Source organism: Rhinolophus sinicus, chromosome 4 (assembly GCF_057876585.1).
Source record: "Rhinolophus sinicus isolate RSI-liver-muscle chromosome 4, RSI-T2T, whole genome shotgun sequence".
NCBI lineage: Eukaryota > Metazoa > Chordata > Mammalia > Chiroptera > Rhinolophidae > Rhinolophus > Rhinolophus sinicus.
In genome coordinates this window covers 105,235,428-105,256,125 of record NC_142504.1, presented here as the reverse complement: position 1 = coordinate 105,256,125, position 20,698 = coordinate 105,235,428, and the positions used below count along the sequence as shown (strand labels likewise).

General features: G+C 41.6%; 1 protein-coding gene across 5 annotated transcripts in view; it reads right to left on the bottom strand.

The window, feature by feature from the left end:
* The window catches only part of NEDD4L (NEDD4 like E3 ubiquitin protein ligase), a 310,035-nt gene that overhangs the window by 155,221 nt on the left and 134,116 nt on the right, over window positions 1-20,698 (bottom strand). The window contains exon 1 of one of the 5 annotated variants that reach the window (XM_074339907.2): window positions 9,471-9,605. The exons of the other annotated variants lie outside the window; for them this stretch is intronic. The gene's annotated coding sequence lies outside the window, so the exon portion shown is untranslated. Of the gene's footprint in view, window positions 1-9,470; window positions 9,606-20,698 lie in introns of those variants that run through there. 5 annotated transcript variants of the gene reach the window in all.

Genomic DNA, 20,698 nt, shown 5'->3' with positions numbered 1-20,698 from the left:
CTAGACTGAAAGCAACAACTTGACTTGGAGCTGAGCTGCACCCTTCCATAGCTAGACTGAAAGCAACTACTTGGAGCTGATGGGTCCTGGAAACGCATACTGTTCCCCAATATTCCCCAATTAAAAAAAAAAAAAAAAAAAAGACTTGTGGCGGTAGACTTCTATTACACTTCAACAGAACACAGAATCCTTGCCCCACTGTTGCCCTATGCTTAAGAATTTCTATTAGGCAGTAAGTGCAGAATCCAATTAAACCACTTGTCAATAACACCGCATCTGTTTGGTTCTCCAAATACACCAATCCACTATCTCCAAACTTTTCAGCCCACTTACCCCGGGCACATACTCACTTACTGGTGATTCTTTATGTTTTTTCTTCTCACACTGATGGAAATCCTAGATCCTTCTAGGCTCCAGGCAGCCAGCACGTCCCCCTGCTGTTCCCAGAACAAACCACCCCATAATACTCTGCATTCCTACAGTCATGAGTCTTTACTCCTTTGGCACCAACTCCTGTGCCTTTCTGCACTATTTGCCCTTCGTCGAGTGTAGAAATCTTAATTCTCTCAAACTAGCTGCAAGTCACTTAAAAGCCACTGTTGACACCTTAGGCTAGTCTGCATTTCCCACAGAACCTTGCACAGAATGAGTCCTCCATAACTGTTCCTTGGTTGCTTGGTTTCCTACCCACCACGGTGACGGGTCACCTTCTTCTCTTCCCAGGGCCACACATCCAGAACCACTGTCTTGCCCAATTTGCCAGAATGTGGAATTCTCAGTTTATCTCATACCTGACCGTCAACTAGATATAGAATGTATTTTCCACATAAATTTCATTTTCTTAAATTTGCTTCACTTTCTTCGCTTTTCCACAATGTGGGAGACACAGGGTCATTTCCTAGACTGTCCTGAGTTCTAAGCTCAAATATACTCAAAGAAACAACAAAGCTGGGGCGGGGGCGGGGGGGGGGGTGTTCCCTCAGCGAACCTCATTTCAGCAATAATATTACCTGATACCAAAAACTAACATCATAAGCCACTTTGATTAAGTAACGGCAAAACTTTTAAGTTTTAACTATAGAATTGACATACTCTTGTGAGAGAAACTTAATATTCACATCAGAAGGACACAAGAAATATTAACATTTGCGAACTGACTTAGGGAGAAAATAACAAAATGGTTTAAGAAACCCTCATTACACTGTTGATAATCAAACTGGAAAAGGCGTTCGCATTTTAAAAACGGATCACGAGTTCATTACGCACCCTTATAAAATTTTTATTCCAACGGCACAAGTTCTCAGGGTCATTTTTCATGCTTTTGTAGTGTTACTGATTTTGCCCCCCAACCCTGAAAAGCTTCCTTTCAAAATAAAGGTGCGTAAGCCTCAATATAGATGCAAATTTTCACACACCGAACTCTTCAACAGCCCTTAATAAAAGCAGATGATTGAGAAAACATTCATTGTGATTATTCTCAATTTTGGGGTGCAGCTTACAAGGATTGAGATACTGTTAAAAACTGGTCACAGTGATACCAAACATATGCCACTTGTGGAGGTAGCAGGTGTCACCACAAAGTGAGATGAGACAAGATCGCGCTCTTTTCACTGGGTCATTGAGGGGGGTGGGGGCTGGGGGAGGATGTTTTCGGTTACTCCAGGCAAGATGAACATGCACGTGGGACATTCCCGTTCTGTAGGACTGATAAACAGTAACTATACGCACAAGCAGTCTGTGACTGCAGCAATTAACGCTAGGTAGTGTGCCTGCTTGCAGCATGCCTTGAGAGTGAACACAAACCCACCTCAGACCCAGGCACCCTAAATGGAAGAAATGGTATGTATGGGGACAGTTATGGATTCCAGCCAAATACCACTTATGACCTGCTCATTAGATGTACACTCTACATATCCTATAGTCTATACTTTTGAGGACCCCAGGCTTAAGTACCAGGCAAGCAAATGAAGGAACCTTATGGCCATCCCAACCTCAGTGATTAAGTGCCTCGTGGATAAATTTTGCTGCCCGCTCCAATCTGCTGTATTCCTTATCTTGTTAATGCAGCCAAATATTAACCCAATCACCCAAGCCAGACACGTGGGAATCACCCACTCTGAGTTGGTTCTTGTGACCTCAAGGATCAAGTGCAGACTGCCGTGGCACACCTGGTCTGCCTGGCTCTGGCCCCGCCCTGACCCTCTAATGTCACGTTCCATGTACCTTTTACCTATTTAGCCAAGGGGGACGACTTTCAGTTCTTTGAGCACATCATGCTTTTTCCTCTGCTGGCAATGCCCTGCCCCTGCCTTGCCTGCACATGACCTTCACTCAACCTTAACAACAGCTCAACGGTTTCTGAGAAAACTTCCTAACCCCCAAATCCCACTCCTGTTGGCAAAAGCCTATCAGTATAGCAATTGTTAGTTTCTATGTCCATTTCTGCAACTGATCTGGAAGCTTCTTGCAAACAGAGCCATGTCTTGGTCACGTGCATCTATGACATCCCAGCCACACAGTAGGTCTGCAACCAGTCATTGCTTTATAGGGTATCCTGATGGCACAAGGGCAGGTTAGGCATATATGGCCTGGAGGTGAGGTAGGGGGACTAAACCTGGTGCTCTGTGGTAGAGATACTGGAAAACACCACTGTACGTTATCCCGGAACACATACGCTGAGCAACGGCCATCTCCATCTTTTAAAGTGTAGCACTGCTAAAATAGGAGTCAATCGAACGGAAATAAAACAGCCTCCCTTGCGATTTCTTGGTTAATTTTTGTCTCCTCATGACTGAAACAAAGGAAGCCAAGAGCGATGGGGCAGGAGCTGAAAGTGAAGAAGCATCTGCTCTGAGGGTGTCTGAACAAGAGGCGAGTATAAGGGATTAAGGCTCAGGCAGACCACAGTGCACATGTAACTGCCACATGTTGAGCACTCAAAGCCAGAGGGACAACTAGGTAGGAAAAAACCTCACTGGTAAAATGTATGCTATGACGACGGACGGCTTGCAGCGAGCTTCACAGAGCTGTTCCCCTGTGGCCAGACCGCTCTGCATAACAGAAGCCAGGGACTCAACTGCAACCTTAGAAAAAGCATGTCAGGAAGTCTGGCCATCAGACATTCATCTCAAAGTGGTGGTGAAAGTGAGAGCCACCCAGCCAATTCCGTCCTAGATTCCATTCTACAAACACATAAAGGTGGGGCCAGGTGACCTGTAGACAACTCAGCACGAAGTGCTGAAAACTCAGAAGACACCTCAGCTTCCAACAGAGCCAAGTCAGGATCGTGAGGACACACGGAGGTTCCCTTCACAGGCCTCAGAAGGTTCGGGAGTCTGGTTTTCTCTCCCACTGCTTCATTCAACAAGCATTCACTGAGCACCTACTATGTCTCAGGCACGGGCCCTGTCACCTGAGATACACCAGGGAAGAAAACATTTCAAACTCCCTACCCTGGTGAAGGTGACACTCCACGGAGGGGAGAGAGGTGGTAAACACCACCAAAGAAATTAGTATAGAGTCAGAAGATGACAAATACTAAACAGAAAAGAAACACCGCAGGCAATGAGGACTGATATTGGGAGGGGGAGGGAGGTGTTGGATGCACTTTTAATAGAATGGATGGTCCAGGGACCTTTCTGAGACAGAGATTTTGAACAACAGGAAGGAAATGGGGAATCATTAATTGGGGAGAAGACCCTCACAACAATATAACAGTTACACATTCGACAAAGACACAGGAGTTTTTTCCTTCTTTTATGGCTGCCTAGGTCTCCTCGATGCAGAGTAAGATAACAATGTAATTGAGGGCATGCACTCTGCAGTAAGACACAGCCCGGTGGGTTTTCTAGTTCTGCCACCTGCAACTGGAAATTATCAGATGTCACGATCTCTCTCAGCTAATCTCATCCAGCGGTGGCAAGGCCTCCATACCCTTTACTTTAGCACCTGGTAAGCTGTTACTGCTCTTAGTGGTGACGTTAGACCACAGTTCGTCCCCAGAGCTTCCCTTGCCCCCAGATGCAGCACAGGGACTCATGGCCATGATGATCTGAGAAACTCAGAACACGTTACCTCATTCTCAGCAATGCTGGGTTTAATAAATTCAAGAAGTGTGTGTGGATGTCTCATAAATGCCCTGCTTTGCGTGTGTTCATAGTCACTCTTCCTACTCAATATTTATCTCATGGTTTCAGAACAGTAACAATTTATTTGGTTCCTTATAAAGCTTTGGTTCCTTAGGTTGCTCTAATAAATCTTGACTCAGAAAAAAAAGCAAAATGAGAGCTCCAAGACTGGAGGTCACATAACCTAACACAACTCCGTTTGGCAAATGATGAAGCTTAGTCACGTCAATGGTACAGCCACAAAGTTCAACGCTTTCCCTCTATGTCTAGGCTGCCACGCCTCTGACACGGCAGAATTCATTCATTCTGAGGCTACTCCACAGACACAGATGTCCCCAGTTTTCCAATATTGTTTAAACAAGATGATACTTAATCATGTTTGATGAGTGGAAATATTTTTCTCCAGGAAATATCTTTCCTTTTGCTCTAAGATCAACGACCATGTACCCTTCTGGGCACAACAATTCATAGCTTTCTATGGGAAGGATGTTACAAAGAATTTTTTTAAAGACAGTTTTCTAACCTATAGCCTTCGTTTCAGCCACAACTTCCATTCTGGAAAATATTAGGAGCTACCATGCAGAAGGAAAACAACATGCCCATCCATGCAACTGTCACCCCTTCTCCTGATTTCACTACTTGCAGCCCCTCACACTAGCTTCAGTTACTGTCTCTGTTCACTTGGTTATTAGCAGTCTCCCCACCAGGCTGCAGGTGGGGAGACAGGTGGCCACAGACAGCTATGCAGCCCGCTGGACCGGGCACTGAGGGCCACTTGGCCTCTCCTGTTTACACTGGCCTCCCCAGCACCTAGATCCCAAGGGGCCCGAGGCTCAGTGCAGACCTGTTGAATAAATGAGTTTCCCCTCAAGGCTGGGAGGTCACCTAACTGGTACACTCTTGATTTGGGAGCTCACAAATTGCTTTTGATTAATATTTTGTTCTCTGCCTACACTTCTCCCCTCCCCTAAAAAAAAAAAAAAAAAGAAGGGCAAAGCCAAATATAGATGTGCAAAGCACAACGAAAGGGCAATTTAATCATGACGCGGGTAACATCTAGGAGTAGGCAACGGCAGGAGGCTGTGGAAGCCTCCAGCTCAGTGCAGATGAAGAGGCTGGGGTGCTTCCCACCCAGGGAGGGGCAGGGGTGGCGCCGCCCACAACTGCACTGCTGAAGCTCACTGCTGAGCTTTTGGGTCTTATCCTTAAACTGGTGATTGCTAAACTAAGATGCTGGCTTTGTCCTCAAAGCTTTCTATCCTGTATCATGCTCAAAATGGCGATGTCCCTGCAGAGGCATGAGCTCTTGGGATGTGCCCTTCCTGGCAGGTGATGGGCCCTCGTTCTGTCTTCTCCTTCTCTCTCTCCCTCTCCCTTTGACATACATGCCTGTCAGCTTACGTCATCTTTGTAGCCATTAAATTCTTTATTTTCTTCATAAAGAATTCCACTCGCACACACACAAGGAATCCCAGTCAACCTTTGGTGCGTGGCCTCCCGGTAAAGAACAAAGAACTGAAGAGAAAACGAATTTTTCAAAACCAGCTGACAAAATTAGGGGGCATATTGCTCCAGTCTGATTACTCTCACAAATCACCTCTTAATTGTCTTTAAGAAGTGTCTTAATTGCCACCTTCACTCAGCCCAATGCTTAAGGGCTATTAAGTGTGTATTTACAAAGAATATTAATCAATTAAGTGAAAGCAAGAATAAGAGAAGGAAAAAAAAACAACTTAACAGAATGTTAAGTCAACTTAAAAGAATCTTAGCTCAACAAAAACTGCCAAGTGTAAGGGAGAAAGCGGTACCCCTCAGTTTCTAGCACAAAGATATTACTAAATATTTGGTAACTGATAGACTAATAGGATAAGGAAAAGACAAGTTATTTAAGAGTAATTCACAAGGTATTACAAGTGTCTTAAATAGCCTTGTCAAGGAGTTAAAACAGTCAAACAGATATAACACCAGACAGGCACATGTCCAAAGAGAACGTGTCTCTTTCAGAGAGATCACTCATTGATGAAACTCGATACAATTATGCCCCTAAAAACCTCAACACAACAGGGCAGGGAAGAAAAAAGGAATATATTAAAATGCCTTAAAGCCTGCCACACCATTTCCGTTAATAAAACTAGAGACTTCCTTGAGTCTCAAGGCTGTCTACTTAGCGTGGCATATCGTGGCGAAAACCAACTCGTCAACCCTGTCAATGGAGCTCCAGGTTCAAACCCCTGCACCGGCAAATGCTCCTGGAGATCACGGCCCCAGAACTGCACGTGGCCTCCTGCTCAAGAACCTATGACCGAATGCCCTCTGTAATGTGCCAGGGTTTCCAGTCACTCGCCTGAGTCAGAGGTGGCTTATGATTGCACGTGACCCTCTCCGCTGCAGCTGGCCACATGAGTAATAGTGACGTGAACACAATGGCCTACCTCATTTCAAGCGGTGCTTTTTTGTGTATTTTTGTGAAACACCATATACCCCACTTGAATCTATCGTCTCTGTGTTTCCACGTAGTCGGAAGTGACACTGGTGTGTACCTCTGAGAGGTGATGGTATGTCACACGTCTCATGTGCTGTTCCAAAAATTTCCACAGAGTCGTCCATTCTCTAAGAGAAGAAAATCAATCTTTTGTTTTCAGGAATGAAGTCAATCAGGAGCTGGTACTTTAATCCTTCTTCCAGTAACTACTTCTAGGATGAATAAATAGCTCACATATGTCTCAGCTGAGCGAGTACAGCTCATGGTTCAAGAGCTCGTGATTATTTTGGCTCATCTAGTTTTTGGTGACAACAGCAAGGCAGAAGGGACTTTCTATGAGATCTAGACATCAGGCCTTAGGAGGACTCAAAAACAAAACACCCTTTGATTGCAGGAGAGCAGCAGGTGGTCTCACCCACGCCTGACCCAGGAGTCCTGGCCAGTGGGCAGGATTGCATGGGGAAACTGCCTACCTGGGTACCAAGAAAACTAGGGCAAGCGCGGAGGGAGCACAAATATTTACTGTCGGTGAAGGTGTGCCAGGTGACCCTCTGTGGAATTCTGAGCCACTGAGAGCATAGTTGAGAGAGATTCTGAAAACACCTGAGAGCACGTGCTTCTGCCATCACCCTGGGGTGAATGACCTCACAAACCCCGGCGATCCAAGCTGAGAGATTAGCAGGCTTGCTTCCAGCCGACTTGTAAAATGGGGAGTCCTCCACAGTGCTGGCACAATAAATCATCATTAACAAACTGCAAAGAAGGGAAACCAGGAAAGGAAAGATTTCTGCCCGGTGAAAGAAATGGTATGTAAATGACTTCACCAGAAAGTTGATTTGGAAAAGCCCTAAGAAGTACAGACTAATGGAATAAATACTGCCTGGAATGAAATATAAAAAAAAAAAAAAAAAAATCAAAACAACGCCTCCGCCCCCACATGACCATCATTAACCACAAAAGCCTGCTTATTAACTGTTTCTAAGATGTTGTCAAGAAGTACAGAGGATTCTCCACCATCACGACACCCACCAAACAAACCACTTTAAAATAAAAATGTTATACTCCCCAACTAGCAAATTCCTATCATTCTGTCCCTGCCTTCATCGTATATCTTTCACTTATACTCTAGAGCAGAGGTGTCCAAACTTTTTTCAATGTTTTTCACCACGGGCCATATGCAGTAAAATACACAAACAGCCGGACCACTCACTTGAGGTGAAGTACGTATTGCCTCACCTGCTTTATTTAAGTAAATTAAATATATTTTTGGAATTTGCTGCGGACCAATTAAAAATGGATTGCGGGCCACACTTTGGACACTCCTGCTCTAGAGTGACAAGAAAAATGTCCTAAATGTGTTGTTTTAAATCAACAATGAGTGGTAATACGACTCCAAAAAAAACTTTTTAATTAAAAAAATATATATCTGTGAGAATCATTCCCATTCCTTTTCTCCTAATTAAATAGAAAAATTTTTTCCTCTCTTGATTCTACTTGAATCTTACTCAAATTCCCATGGGAATTAAAACTCACCCTATCCTCCTCACAGACATTTAAAAAAGGTAATATCAGTACATCAATTCTTTAATTTCCCTCTTAGCTTATAGTGTAGTTACTTGGTTTCTATTCTCTTTCTGATTGGTACAATCTAAATCAAACACATGTAAACAATGTACTTCTCAGTGTGCAATAAAGTGTCTTGTTAAAGATTTGCTCCAATTTGACAATAGCTTTTGCTACTCCACATCGTGTTACATTTTTATTGCCTGAGATTCCATCAATGTTATACCACATTTAACAGTAGGAGTACTTTTTTGAAAGTAATCTAGCTCATTAACATAAAGGTGTGGCCTGCATTCCAGTGTATTTCAGGCTTTGGCAACATACAGGCATATACTAACTAGTAAACTAACAGTTTATGAATCACCATCAAATGAGACAGTAAAGAAAAAGAAAAACCACGTGTTAATCATAAAGTACATTCATACATATGAGTAGTAAGGTGGGAAAATGACAGCGAAACCCAAAGGAAAAATCCAGTTGAGTATGTTCTGGGTGCTAATGTCTCGTCTCTTAAACTAATAATAGTAACAACAACAACAAATGCACTTAGAATAAGACACATAAGCCAAATACAAAGGGGAAGAAAGATTTCTATCACTACCAACCAAAAATTCAGATATAAACCCTGAATCACTGTCCAAACAAACAACTTCAAAACCTCAAATGTTATTTCATTTTAGGCCAAGTACAGCTGGGTCTCCCTCTTCTCCAGTGAGATTTCTAAGTTCAAAATAGAGAAAAGAGAGACCCAAAACCAAACAAGAAGAAAAACACAATTGTTTCCTCCTAAACCAGTGATTTCTAAACCAGAGAACAACATTCAGTGGTCTACATGTTCCATTATTTCAAAACGAAAAAGTATCCATTACACCTTTGTTTTCCGAGTAGCAAGTGTCCATGTTTCTAAATAGTCAAGATAGAGGTAAGAAACAAAAAGTAAAGCATCAGGAGAGTTCAGGTGACAATTCTTTTCAAGTCTCAATTTTTTGCTACCATCCCGTCTACACATAAGGAGGACAACACTGGTTGACTACGGCTAACCCTAAACACCAGAAAGAAGTAATTTATAAAGGAAACTTTTGGTATGAGCTAGAATAATGCCACTGACATAAACACAGTACTATGCCAAGATCCAACTCCGTGCCAACAGGAGATGTTATGCATTCATAGAATAAACACACAGAGGCATCCTTGTTCCGACCCATAATTATCCTCAAGGTTCACGGAAAACAAGCCGCCTCTCCTGCCAGAGAGCATCTGGCTGGGCCAACATTACAGTGACCCAGCTGGAAACCTACCTTGACGACCTTCAGGATGCCTGGCTGTGTCTTTTCCTTTCTGTGTTGAACCTCTGCTGGTACTCAGAGGCTACCAGTAAATTGGAACACAACTGACAAGGAATGCCCCGAGCTGGCTTACTTATACTGATGATTCACTTCAATGACAGCTAAAAAGAAATGCTCGTTGGTGGAAAAGCAATGAGTCAAGCTCCACCCCTACCATAAGGATGAAGTAACTCCACCCAGCTCAGCATTTAGCTGAGATAGGCACACCTGCCATAACGTTGTTACCTGCAGCATTGCATCTCTAAATGACAGCTCCCAGTAGGTAAAAAGATGAGAAACACATTCCTAACAGGACAGGCAACAGCCAGAATGCACAGCGTTTTGTAACTGTACGTCAGGGCTGGGCTATGTGCTTATTTAAGGCTATGTCCGAGTTTTCTGGGCAGACAGGCACTCAAGGTCTGTCCTTTACAAGGAACTCAGCTTTCTCTCCAGTCCCCACCTTCGAGGCCCCCACCGGTCCCCACCCAGGTGTGGGGGGGGGGACGGCGGGTTTGGAACAAAGATGACTATGGTACAAACTACAACACCAAACAGAACTGACAAGCGGGATTTGATGTCACATGATAGATGACACCACCACCCTATAAATCCACACCCCTGGTGTGCAAGCCATTTCCCAAGGAACCAGCTGGGTGCCCTTAGGCAGAGATCAAGGGCACAGAGTCCTGTTTGAGGGGTACGGTGTACCCACCTGATCACTATTTACTGCATTCCCGAGGCTCTCTCTCTGGCTTGTGACTGGCTCTAGGCTACGTCTCTTCTCTCACTGGAAGCAAGTCTACAAGCCCACTGGGTGTGGCTGAAACAGGAAGTGCTCCCACTTGTTCAAAAAGCTAACTTTCCACATTAACTCAAATTTGGTGGCATGTTCACTCATTAAGTATTCCTGGCATGTCAGCTAAGAAACTCTAAACCAGACTTTCAAGTTCCCACAGGTGCTCAAAGGCTGGAATTCCCACAGGTTCTGGGACAACAAACCAGATCACCAGGGGAGCCAGAGACCTCTTGTGGCCGGGAGGACAGCTGAGATCTTGGTGGAGAAAGTCAGTCCTGGGTTACTACTAGAAGCCCTAACCCTTCACAGTTAGCAAGGTTGACAGTTCCAAACATTTTCAGTAGAGTTCTTGAAAGAAGAAAACTACTCCAAGATTTCAGCAGTCAGCAGGTGAGGACACACAAGTACTCAACAATCTAAATTTAAGAGCAGAAACTCCACTTTCTTGACAATACCTAAAACTATAAAAGTAAACTATTTCACATTTACACATTGGCTGGAGGGTTAAAAAAAAAAAAGAAGAACCACAATACACTATAAGAAAATATACCTACACAGACAGAATAAGTTATTTAATAACTTGCCTGTTCTTTTCAAGATAAAATGCACCTAGACCTCACATCAAATATTACCCAGTTGTTATGGGCTGACTTGTGTCCTCCCAAATTCATATGTTACAGTCCTAACCCCCAGGACCTCAGAATGTGGCTTTATTTGGAGAACGTGACTTTATTTGAAAGAGGTAACTGAGTTAAAATCAGGTCATTAATGTGGGCCTTATTCCAGTAAGACTGGTGTCCTTATTAGAAGAGAACATTTGGACACAGGCAGGTGCAGTGGAAGACGATGTGAAGAGACAAGGAAAACAGGCCTTCTGCAAACCGAGGAGAGAGGCCTCAGAAGAAACCAACCCTGCTGACGCTTTGATTTCAGAATTCCAGCCTCTAGAACTGTGAGAAAATAAATTCCTGTTGTTCACGCTACCCAATCTGTGGTACATTGTTATGGTAGCCCTAGTAAACGAAAACACTAATTAAATTGTCATTTCATGCCAAGTAGTAATATAAAAATGAAGACAGAATTCAGATTTCTGATTAATAACCTTTCTCCCACAGCCAAGCATTTCATTTTAGTATATTTATTCTCTCCCTGTCCATTGAGTCTCTGCCTTGAAAAACGCACAGAAAAAAACTCATTTTGGAGAGGGAGGCAGAGCCCACACTTGACCTTTCCTACTCCAATTCTGCTATCTCCATTTACAATCAAACTTACTGACCAAGTGAGTTTCATGTCACCTATATCTTTCTCCCCCTCATGGAAATCAGCTTCTGCCCAACCTCCACTAAAACACAAGTAAACCTAGTTACCAATGATCTTAATACCAAATTAAGAAATGTTAACAATGACAGGAACATCAGAAGTCTTAGTTCAAGACCCTCCATCTACAGGCAATTAGGACGCAACCAGAACGGCACCACAATCTAGGAACAGATGCCAAACTGGATTCAACACAAACATCCAGTCCCAACCCAGTGTTACTGTCCCTGCTCCCACTATGACCTGAGGGGATCCTGAAACTGCTCAAATCTAATATCCCAACAAGAAAACAACCATTCCACAATGCAGCTGTAGTGAACAGAGACGAATGGATAATGAAGGGATGATGGCCAGGGTCTGCGAGTAGGTCTGAAACAGGCTGGGCACCATGGATATTTGGGGCCAGGTAATTCATCGGGGGAGGCTGTTCTGTGCATTGTAGGACGTTTGGCAGCACCCCTGATCTCTACCCATATTTCCCCAACTGAGGACTGCTGTTGTGTGTTCTATGGTTTTGCTTTTCCAAAGAAGGAGAAGACAAGGTCATAGGCTGAGAGTGGGACAGGAAGTAGAGACTGAGTCAAGAATCTCAAAGTCTGGAACAAACAGAGAGCAAAAGGGAGCAGAGCCGGGCAAAGGCAGGGATGTTGAGCAGCAAGGAAGTCTGATGGAAGGCCGGACCATAAACATAAGAGTAGCTGCAGCATGTACGAAACTGCAGGTTCCCCCCACACACAAGTTGGGGGGGGGGGGGGGTCCAGGAAGAAGGTATGGCGGCTGGCTGCACGAATGCAGCCAAAGCTCCTAAAGGAATATGCACACGGGTGCCCCAGATGTGCTGTAGTTTCCAAGATCACTGAGCACGGCTAGCAGTGAGTGGTACAGAGTAACCCCGAGTTAACTGAAACTGAAAACAAGGAAACCTGCCGAGCATCTGTTGTAATAGAATAAAGATGAAGAAGGCCTAAAGAGTGGGTTATCAGTGAGAAGAAAATAGTCTACAGACAACCTAGAGGACTAAATAAAACCTCCGCCTTGGCTTAATAATTCTCGTCCAAGGAACTTTTCCTAAGGAATTAATCAGGGATATAGAGTCGAGTGACACAAACCAAGACGTTCATTACAAAAACAAAACTGAAAAACTGGAAGCAACCCTCATGACCAACCATAGAGAAAATAAATTATAGCTAGCTACAGATTCATGTCCTCAAGCAATATTTTACAACATGGGAAAACATTTGCAGGATAATGTCAGGAATTGTAAGCCATAAAACGATCTACTCGTGTAACAGCCCAATTGCAAACTTTTACACCTTCACACACACACATTTTTATAGCTTGTGAGTCTTGATCTCCATGGAGGCAATAGGAGACACACACAATGAGATTTCCAAGGTAAAAACAAACACACACACAAGATCATAAGGAAATGGGATTCGAGTCTTGGAGAAGAAGGCACAACAGACAGGATGTCCGAGAGGAAAAGAGGACCAGGAGCCAAGCTAGTCAGGGATCAAGGGCCACATAAAGGTTGAAGAGGAGTGTGCTGAGCAAATCCAGTCTGGATTTGATGAACAGGAAATTGCTGGTGTCCTGAGGCAGATACTTCCGTGTCACAACGTGGGCAGAACGCAGTTGGAAAAGGGGGCAGAAGGGATAGTAGCCTTTCCTGGAATTCTTCAGCCCTTACCAACAAAGGAAGGCCACAGCAGGCAAACCTACATATGACCAGGGTGATTCTCCTGGAAGTCAGCCAATAGGAAAGGCAGCTTCCATGTTCACTTACATCCCTGAGGGATTGTTTTTCCTCCCTAAGTTTAAATTTCTAAATCATGTTAAAAATTCATGGAGATTCTTTCATTGTTTATTATGTACAATTAAATGCACATCTTTTTATGGCTCCCAGCACTTCTGACATAGTACCAAAAACATTTGCTCACTATTGTTTATTTACCACACTTAAAAATTGGGATGTCTTGTAACGTGGGATGTTATGAAACACCACAAGGGGTCATATTGGATCAGTATGTTCCAACTGAAAACAGAGGATGTGCATAAAAGATAATTTAATTTTAAGTAACAGGTAATGAAATTTGCAGGAGTAAGCAAAGTGTGAAGGCTGCCTTCATTCAAAACAAGATCTTATTACGAACACAACATTTGAACTTCCGGAGTATTCCAAAGACTTCACAGTGTTTCTATTTTCTTTGCTTTTCGTTTTAATTTTCAGAGGATTTGTCAATTACTGAGATCATCTTGAGATTTTTTTTTTTTCCTTAAAAGCCGTCATGAATTTACCCATACTCTGCAACCTTCAAAAATCATGTTTCAAGAAATGTTACAAGTTATCGCAAAATGTGCCCCATAAAATATTGGTTAAAAAGCATCATTCTAAACACCATTATAGCATTATTCCAAATACATTAACTATCTCCATGTACATATAGCCAAAGGACTATTTGGATTACAGGTGGATCACTACTTTATACTTTATCTTTTCCAATATCTAATTCTTTTAGAAGCAGGAAAAAAGAAAACATGATTTCAAAATTGCTAAGAATGTATTATCACTTATTTAAAAAGAATGAGTAACAAATGAAGAATCCAAATCCTGGGGGGGAAAAAACCCAAGTTTCTATTTTGTTCAAAATCAGCTACAGTAGAAGAGAAACTAGGACACTTGGAGGGGGAGGAATAAATTGAACAAAACAAGGATGACATGACACAGACAAAAATCTTTACATAACACAGGCAAGGTTTGGTGATAATAGCACAAAGTCTTGAATTTCCTTACAAGGTCTTAAATCAAATCCTCCTAACATGAATCGGCCTTCTCTTCCAACTCCTTACAAAAAAACAAAAAACAAAAAAACTGGACAATGTGTGATTACATGCCTCACAGGTTTACACAATCAAGTCATTAGTGACTTTATCACAACATCTGAAAATCATCTTATCAAGAAGGGGAAGGTCTCTTGAATCTTTAAACATCAGTCAGCCGGTACTTAAGATGCTAGCCGAGACCCAACAATTTGTATCCTCAAGTATGTATCACCTGACAGCTTACAGACAGTTCCCTAATTTAAGAAAACGTTGTGTTCCTAACATTTATTATTGTAGGACAGTTAGGATCCTGAACAAATTTTCAGATGGAAGAAACACCTTAAGCTTTGTGACCCTGCCCAGTCCCTTTGGTTATTACGACTTCTAAAGACCTACCCACGCCTGACCTCTCCCTTCAGCTCCATCCTCACTTCCCACCATCTCCATCACATCTCCACTTGGAGATCTAAGAGACCTAACACCAGCTTCTGATTCTGCCTCCGCACCTGTTCCCCAGCTAACCCTTTGCATCTTGGTGGCCACCACCCAGCCAGCTGTTCAAACTGAAATTTTCTCGATTTGGTTCTTTTCTGTATCCCTCACACATCCAGTCCCTCAGTCGGCTCTAAGAGCTCAATTACAAATATACACACACTGGGGGTGTCAAGAAAGTGTATACACATGACTTGTATTCATCTTTTGTTATCAGTATATACTGAGTATTACAATTTTAATAGTTTTTTTTTTCTTTCTTAAAATGTGTATACATTTTTGGGGACCCTCTGTGTACATGTGTGTATACACACATATCCCCAGCTATCCCCTTCTCTCCATCCTGGATGTTACCATCCAGGTGTTCAAACCATTCTCTCACACAGAATCTGCAGCAACAGCCTCTGGGAAACTCTTATCTGTAACAATAATCACATCAAGCCACTCCCCTGTCTGGCAGCTCTCTCTGCTGACTTCCTACAACCTTGAGCATAAAATGCTAATTCCTCATGGCGGCCCATACAGCCCTCGGGAGCGAAGGCCCCTGGTGTCTGCTCCTCTCCCCGCCTCCCCACCCACCCACTGCTCCCTTCCCCCAGCCTGCTCACCCTTCCTCACACCTCTGAAGCTCTCTTCCACTTGAGTGCCTGGCATCCTACTGGCTGTGTCTCTTTCTGAAGGCTCTTCTCCCACATCTTTCTTCTTCAGGCTGGCACTCATCTTCTGAGGAAGCCGTCTTCATGCTGATGGGAACATCAACTGGTCCCACACTTTAGGAAAGCAAGCTGGTAATAAGTACCAAAAGGGTTTGAGTCCTAATAGTGCTTAATTTAGTAATCCCATTTCCAGGGAGGGACCATAAGAACATGATCCAACTTCTAAAAAAAATGTATTTGCACAGATAGTCACTGCACCTTTTCTCTCTTATAGGAAACATTGAATATTTAAGCACAAAATAAATGGTTAAATAAGATACTGTGCATTGAGAAGATGGAATGCTATATATCACATATTAGACTGTTAAATGACCAAAAACTAGACGATAAAGTATACTTACATTATGATGCTAATTATGTAAAAATACACATTCCCTACCAGAAGACAAGTGAAAGGAAAATGCAAAACATGGAGAGCGATGTTCTTTCTATTGCTGATAGCTTTTTACCTTCTAATCTTTCCAATTCCTTTTTTTAGATTTAGAAAAATGTATATATGTAACTTTTCACAATCAGAGGGTCCTTCCTCTATGGGAAAAATATGGGATGCAGTTAACACCACGGTTGGATTTTCACATTTGAGGGGGGAAGAGGGGCGGAGCCTTAGAGATCCCTTCTCTCCCCTCTTCTCTCCCCCCTCCTCTCCCCCCAGCACCCCTCCTGCCCCTCCAGCAGCTCATTGTCTTCAATCTAGTCGTGGAGGGCGCAGCTCACTGGCCCATGTGGGAATCGAACCGGCAACCCTGTTGTTCAATCGCACTGTAACCAACTGAGCCATCCGGCCGCCCCCCCCACTCCCTCTTAATTTAGATAATGGGTGCTTTCATCTTTTTCTCCACACTCACAGATTTACACACAGGCCAAACACAGGGAGACTACGTCTTTGTTTCACAACTGAATATTATACACTTTTCTGCACCTTCTCATGTAACCCATTTCTCACAGAAACCTTTCCAAAGCCAACTCTAACATTGCTCTACTTTTTCCTGTTCAATGGCTGCATAATGAGACAGTGGACAAATATTCCATAAGTTAGCATTCTGTCAAATGATGGGCATTTGTATTTTCAGTATTTTGTCGTTATAATGGTACAATAAACATCCTTGTACATACGATTTTGTGTACAGGCACTTCTATTTGTACAAGACTGATAGCCAGGACAAAGGCTTAGGAGAGTTATATTAATTTTTAATTTAAATATGCATTGCCAGTCTGCTTTCCAAATAAAGCATGGCAATTCACATTTCCATCAGTATTATTAGAATACTGCTTTTACTACACCCTTGCTAGCAAAAAGTGTTCTTCTCTATTTTTACCAGTCTGATGGGTTTCAAGTAATGTCTCATTGTTATTTTAATATGCATTTTCCTAGCAAACGTAAATTATTTTGCACAGGTTTGCTGTCTGTATTTGTTCTCTGTGAGCTGTATATTCTTGGCCTATATTCCGAGTCGTGTTTTTCTTTCCAGTTCCTAAGTTATTAATATTATTGATAATACCCCCTTTTCTGCCATATGTGTTACAAATACCCATCCCCAACGTGTTTTTTGGGGTATCAGATCTTGCTTAAGACCTTCTCCCTCACCCACAAGATTATATAAGTAGTTTCTTGTAATTTCCTATAAATTTGAATTACTTGTTTACGTTTGAAGATTCTGGCATTTATTTCTGATTATAATGTTAGCGGTCCATCTCTCTCACCCACCCCAACCCCTGAAAGAATAGGTTAGGCAATACCATCCATCGAATAATGTAATATTTTCTCAACAGTACTGAGCTATTCGTGTTATCATACATTAACTTCTCTTACTGAATGAAACACAGTCCTGTTCCATTGAGCTACTTATGTAACCCGGTATCAATACCACATTGATCTGGTCACAGACTTTCTTAGCAGATGACGATCACTTGTAAGCCAAATTTGTCCTCACTGGTCTTCTTTTCCGTATTTGTCTGGGCTCTTCTCAAGCATTATGCATTTATTCTATATGAACTTCAGGATTATTTTATTCAGTTCAAAAAAAAGAAAGCAAAAACCTCACTATTTTGGAAATTCTAAAGGGACTTGCAATAAATATTATTAACACGTTGCGTACGGATCACGAGAATCTTCACGAGGGATTTAAACCCCGCCGTATGCAACGTGTTAATTTTGGAATAACCAACATTCATGTCACATATATTTTATTTCATATCTTTCACTGAAAAGGATACAAATTTTTTCCTAGGGCATTTACAGCTATTGAGAAAAGAAATACTTGACTTCCATTTCCAGGTGCTCATTTTCAAAACATAGAAAAGATGACACTTTCTAGAGAATTTTTTATCCAGCTACCTTGACAAATTGTCCTATTAATTGTAGATATTTAATTTTTTTTGCTAGAGATGCTTGGATTTTCTAAACATGTGAACATTTCACTGTCCTATTGCATTCAGTAGCACCTCTAAGGCAATGTTAAATCTGAAAGCAGAATTCTTTTATAATTCCTAATTACAGTTGAAATAATTTTAGTGTTTTGCCTCTCAGGAAATAAGTATGGTTGGGGTGATTGTTTTGGTACTATGTAGACTTTTTTATGTTTAAGTAATTTATTTTTATTCCTCTTTTGCTTTTTTAGATTGCAATACATTAGGATCGGCCGCTTAACTTTTGTCAAACGGCTTTTCAGCTTCTGTTGGTGCATCAACTTTTCTCCTTTAATGTGGTGGGCTAGCACAATGAATGATGGTGATAAAAGTCCTCACACTTAATCATTCTAGTTACTAAAATAAACTATTGATTATAGTGCATCAGCCTTTCGATGCACTCAAGAGTCTATTTGTTGATGAATGATTTAAAATTTTTGCATTTACTTTCATAAACACTACTGGTCTGTACTTTTCTTTAAAATTTATCAAGTATTAAAACTATGCTGGTTTTATAAAATGAACTAGGAACCTTTTCAAATTCCACCATATCCTCCAGTTCTATAAAGAACACTTTTTTTTAAAGGTTAAATTTTCTGTTTTTTAAAGGGTAAATTAAATTTTCTGTTTTTTAAAGGGTAAATTAAATTTTCTGGTTTTTTAAAGGTTACATAAAACTCAGCTAGAACCCATGGGGTCCTGGTGCCTTTTTCAATGTAACTTTTAATCACATTTCCTACTTCTTCTATAGTAATTGGTCTTTTCAAGTTTTCCATGCTTCTTGGATCAATTTTGGTAATTTGTATTTTACTAAGACATTATCCCTGTTTTCAAATGTGTTGCCATAGGGCTGCTTGTAACATTTTCTTATAGAGGCGATTAATCCCTCCTGCATCTCCTTCTTATTCCCATAACCTGTTTGTGCTCTCCTTTTTCCTCATTTAGGGTGGGCGTTTATTTTATTGGTCCTTTCAAATAACTAGTTACTGGATTTGTTTATCCTTTAAACTTTATTTTGTTGCATTTATTTTAACGTTTATCTTTGTTGGCTCTTAATTCCTCCTTCCTAGCTTTTTGTTGTGTAGTCGCTCTTTTTCTAATTTATTATGATGCACACTCAATTCCTTTATTTTTCATCTTCTTTAATAATCAAGATGGTGTTCCCTTTCTAGGTGATTACGTTCTACAATATTTATAATTTTTAGAAAGAACAAGAAAGTACCTAGATAAAAATTTTAAGCACCACATTGCAAGCAAACAATGGAATTAATCTATTAGTTGGCATTCTACCGTATTTCCCCCAAAATAAGACCTAGTTGGACAATCAGCTTTCATGCGTCTTTTGGAGCAAAACTTTATATAAGGCCGGGTCTTCTATTATAGTAAAATAAGACCAGATTTTATTTTATTTTATTTTACTTTATTTTATTTTATTATTTTATATAAGATCCGGTCTTATAGCAAAATAAGACCGGGTCTTATATTAAGTTTTGCTCCAAAAGACGCATTAGAGCTGATTGTCCGGCTAGGCCTTATTTTCGGGGAAACACGGTAAGAGCAGGGGACTAACAAATCAACAGGACGAGGAAAAGTTATGACCATTTCCTTAGTACAGGCCAAGTTTAGACAAATTCTACCATCTCCCACACTGAGTTGTTAACTTTTCACCCTCCATTTCACATTTTGGGAACAGTGACTAGATTCATACATAGGTTTAAAAAAACATTACGACCAGAATCAATGCTGGAGTCAGTACACATTTAGCGTAATATTAAACCTTCTGTTATCAGAACAGTGTTCCAAATCTAGGAAACCACAGATCCTAAATCAACAAAGATTCACTCTTATGTCACATAACAAACTTACTAATTTGAGAACGTGACCTCATACGTTTGAGACGCACCCTCAGGACATAACAGAGGTAATCAGAACTCATCACTCAGAGCCCACTCCGTTTCCAGGGTCAGCAATGTACCACTGCAAGAAGCGACCTGGTCTATGGGGTCGCTTCAGACGAAAACTCTTAAAGAGCGATGCTAAAGGGACAGAAAGAGGGTCTGCTTATCCCAGGGTGAGCAGCTCTGACCTAACAGAAAAGTGTCTGAGGCCAGGAGCAAAGCTGCTACTACTTCCTTAATTCTCACTGCAGGGAACTTCAGAAGACTTAAAAGGTCCCAACCTGGCCTCGGGAACTTGAAGATGACACTCACATAAAATCACATTCATTTATGCTCCACTCATTTAGAATTATTTTTATGATCTGGAAAGAGTTTGGACTCACATTTCCCTTTTCAGACCCTATGACAATAGGCAGAGAAGGAGGCTCAACCTACTTATGGGAACAAATTTTAGAAGCTCTGACTCAAGTGTAAACACTCAATGTGCTAATAATTTATCTGCTGGTAAAAGCAAATACTTGTATTTGGATTGCTCCCCTAAGTCTCTGTAAGAACTGAAACCAAAACTAAATTTTTAACATGTTTTATATTTAATTTTTTCCACTTTGTTCCTCAGTGTTTTCCCCAGTGCCTCCCAGTAAGTAGGATGTTGCAATTAACCCGCATTCCAACAGGAAGTCTGCTGGTAGGAACCACTGAGCGTTCCAAAGTGTCTCTGAAACCAGTGAGAGAACATCCCTTCCAGTTATG